Source organism: Papaver somniferum, chromosome 10 (assembly GCF_003573695.1).
Source record: "Papaver somniferum cultivar HN1 chromosome 10, ASM357369v1, whole genome shotgun sequence".
Taxonomy (NCBI): Eukaryota; Viridiplantae; Streptophyta; class Magnoliopsida; order Ranunculales; family Papaveraceae; genus Papaver; species Papaver somniferum.
Genome location: NC_039367.1, coordinates 117954786 through 117959040, shown reverse-complemented (window position 1 = coordinate 117959040; position 4255 = coordinate 117954786). Strand labels below are relative to the sequence as shown.

The window sequence follows — 4255 nt, the reverse complement described above, 5'->3', positions numbered from 1 at the left end:
CATTTCTTGGTTTAGGCCAGAATTTTTTCTCGAATCAAAAGCACTCCCGTGCAGTGCATTTGTTTAGGGTTTAGATTCGTTTCTCATCCACACACCCAAATTTACCAAAACCAGTAGAAACAATTTTCACCCATAAACAACGATAAAATAGAGATTACATGTATTCCAAGTACATCAAGATCAAAGATCAAATTACAATTCAAAAGTACTAACAAAGAGTAATTTATGAAGAGAAGTAACAAATTATATTTATACTCTACCAGTACTTGGAGATTACGTAAAGAAATACTAAGTTTAAGAGTTTTATGTAGACAAGGAAACTAACTAAAAATAAGTAAACCAAATAGAGAGAACTTAAGCAAACTAAATAGGGAAACCAAAGTAGAAGGTGTTGGTATCGTAACAGATCAGGACTTATACAACTATGAGAGGGTGCAAGGAGTAGTAATTTGTATATTTTTAGTTTATTGTTCATTTTTATGTATATTAGAACTTCATTTTTCCCTTTATTTATCAAAATTTATGACATCTTCAACGTTTTTATTGTAGGTGGAGTTGAATAAAAAGGGAAAAATGAGCCTTACAGAATTAGATGTGTATCCAAGAGAAGGTTGTGCATGGATGGCGTACGGGAGGGTTCTTCCCTGAAGGAAGCAGTTGAAACTTAGGCACTGAGGTTACATTACACCTACTAGAACTCAACACAGTTCTTGGTATAACAACTAAACTCTCAACTCTTTAGTTATTGTTTGTATTTTGGTCTAGATCAAAAATTAGGTTGGTTTTTTGATTTATAGGTGAAAAAGGAAGGAGGAAACTCTTTAGTTATTTGGTTTTTTGAATTGTTAGATACACCTGAGAACAATGTTGAGTTATGTCATTCATTTTGCACCAATGGCATGCCATAATGAACTACTCTCCTTAAGTCAACTTCAAAATATATGTCAGCAATGAATATTCATAATACAAGTATGGAATTGGACAATCTTGGTCTGCAACGTCGTTTGTCTTCCTTCGTTAATTTAGGTATATTCTGATAAATGAGATTTGGATGTTTTGTTCATTACATATCATTATATGTTGATCTATAAGATGGATATATACTGTTTGTCTGGTAATTGCAGGCCATTCATCATTGAAGGGATTATGAGCCACACGTTGAGTTAGCTTATAGACTGTAATCCAAACATGTCAATTAACTATGGGTTGTTCCGTAGGTGCTTCTCTAGTAGTTTTTGTCTATGCGGTCAGGAAAGGTGCAGCAGCGGAGGGAATGAAAATGCGAGATTGTGTATAACGTGGTCATGATCCAACAACTCTTGTTGTTATGAAAAAGGTAATTTAGCTATAAACTATGAGATATACACACCCCATTTTGAAAATTGATTGTTACTCTACTTCCAAGTCCATATTTCAACAAGAGAATGGGGAGTGTATGTATTGTATTGATCTAAATCTGATCAATATGTCCTATGTGTTGAAAGTTATCCACCATGCCTCAATGCTGAGTCAATGGGAACCAAAGATTAGGTTAATCAGGTTTTTTTTTTTGAAGCATTAATCAGAGTTTATGTTACTGATTCAGTGCCTTCATCAAGTTGAGCTTACTGTTGGTTAATGGTGATTTACCCTTTCCATGCGGGTATTGTGATTCCCTGGTATAGTGGAGTCTTAGTCAAATTCTAGGTTACTTGACTTTTACCCCTCCTCTGCATTCAAATTGCTTATTAAGAAGTTTTCAGTGGGAAATTTGTTTAAAATGATCACCTAAATGAACAATGGATAAAACCACTGAACTATACTCATCGTATTGCTTTTACAAAGTCATATACTGACATTGTGTTAATTTATGACTTCAAAGAACTGGCAAGATTTTGTTCATTTTAGATGTTTAATTGCTAGCTTTTCATCTTTTTATTCTGATCAGGAGAGCGAAGGGGCACCTCGAGCAATCATAGAGGGCCAATCTTCTGTATAAAATGGAACAAAGAGTGTAACAATCTTCTTACTGGAAGTTCCGATGGAACTGCTATCGTGTGGCGGGGGCGGCGAATGAATACCTTGAGACAGGCTCAAAAACTTGAATTTCACTCTGGTTAGTCGCTAAAATATTAATGTTCCAATTTTATCTGTTCTTCTCACTCTCCACCGGCTATGTCATGATTAACGTTTGTATCAAGTGTCATTTCAGATCGAGTCTTGGATGTTGATTGGCGGCATTGCGACACATTTGCAACGAGCTCAGCTGACACCAAAATCAAAGTTTGCAAGGTTGGATAGAATCATCCCGTTAAAACCTTTTTGGGGCATAAGGTTTGTTATTGCTCAACTAATTTATTTTATACTGTCCATTTTAGACCGCGTCTATTTTTTATTGGTAATGAGTATTTCTTCTCTATCAAGGCTCATTGACTTTATTGTGCACTGGAGTTGATTCACAACGACTTGATAAAATTGGCAAGATACTAGTTGGTTGTATGCTTTTAGTAAGGTTGTGACTTGTATATAGAAAGTGACCTGCTAGGTTCAACAAGTGTAAGAATCACACAGTTACATAGGGATTGAGCCGTTGAGCCTCTATTTTCCTATTGCCAATATGTCCAAGAGGTCTTCTAGGAAATACTGATAAATCCTAGTAGTCAGAAATTTATACATGCACGTGCAGGTTATATATGCAGGTGAGGTCCATATCAATTAGGTTTGGTTCATAGGCTTTTTTTCCAAGGTTCTGAATTTGTAGCACCCATTGGGTCTATGGTTAAGGCATACTTCTTATTTGGGTCTGTAATATTAATTGAAAAAAAGAAGTAAGCTTCTGAAATGCGATCTTGGGTAAGTTTGAATCTGTATCATATATCTTTAACCCATATCAATTTGAGTATTTCATATAAGTTGGCTATATGCAGTGTTCTAAAAAACGTTTTAGTGAAGCGATGCGCTACCCTAGTAAAGTGTAAAGCGTAGCTTCAAAATATTGTTGAAGCGTGCTTCACAGAATTTTTAAAATAAATACTTATAGATATCCATGTGAAACTGATTAACACAAAACCAAAAACCAATATAATAATTCATAAGGAACAAATAAACTAACTAGCTAATTAAGCATATGAAGAATGCACAGAATGCAGTAACATAATAATCCACCATGATAAAGAAAACATAACAAACTAGCTAACTAGCATATGCCATACTGACTTATTCTTAGGGTTTTTTTATATTAAAATCTAAAAAGTCAAACGTTGCGACTTGTTTTTTTGGATTTAAAGCCCTGTTTTTTTTCTAAAATATTCATTTTTTTCCTCTAGAATATGTAACCCAGTATTTTTTTCCAAAATATTCCTTTTTTTTCTCCAGAATATATAACCTAGTATTAATGTGGACGTTTAAAAACGCTTTTGTATTGAAGATCTAAAAAGCACACTTCAAAACGCGCATCAAAATGTTTTTTAAAATACTGACTATATGTATTTTCTTTTTTTCAGGTGCTGCAATAGAAGTTTGGGCTGGCTCCCTGCATCAGGATTAACTACGTAACAAGTTCAGAAAATTGGTACGTTAAATCAATCATGATTCAGCTCCGCTACTCCGAGATTTTCTTCAAGTCCTACGCGATATTAGTTCATCTCATTTAAATGTATGTCTATCATTGATCTCCCGCAGAGAGTATAATAAGTTGTATATGTAATCCATATTGGAAGAGAGAATATTGTTAGGATTTGTTGTTGGATTCAATGGAGCAGGTGCATATTTTTGTAATACTAGAATTTTGAAATGAAAAAATTGTAATTTTTTTTATTTCTCAGTAAAGATTTTGCAACGTTAATACCAGTTGTTTTAATTATCAATTACGTTGCTTAAATTAGGATATCCGTTGCACTAATTAAGAATAAAAACGTTGCACATCTAATTAACCAACGTTAATAAACGTTGGTTTAATTAATTTGAGCAACGTTTTTTTTTATGTTGCACAAAAATTTGCTACGCCATATTCGCAACGGATATTAGCGTTGCTTAAATTCATAGCAACGCTTATATCCGTTCCGAATCGGCTGTTTTGGTGTAGTACAGTCAGACACAATCAAGGAAATATATCCAAGAGTTGTATCTCTATTTCTCAATACAATCTGCAATCGAACAGATAGAAATCTGTGAGCCCGATTGATATGAGAAATAACTGGAACGATATCAAAAACCAATGTTCAAGTGTCAATCAATTTATAGCAACAACCAAAGATTGGATTCACCAATTGATTGA

General features: G+C 34.0%; 1 long non-coding RNA gene across 1 annotated transcript; it reads left to right on the top strand.

Moving 5' to 3' along the window:
• The first annotated feature begins 1204 nt into the window (after positions 1-1204).
• On the top strand, positions 1205-3735 carry LOC113317052. Its single transcript, XR_003343211.1, has 4 exons — positions 1205-1336; positions 1928-2095; positions 2192-2313; positions 3483-3735. It is a non-coding gene; the product is annotated as an uncharacterized LOC113317052 (long non-coding RNA).
• Positions 3736-4255: the final 520 nt, after the last annotated feature.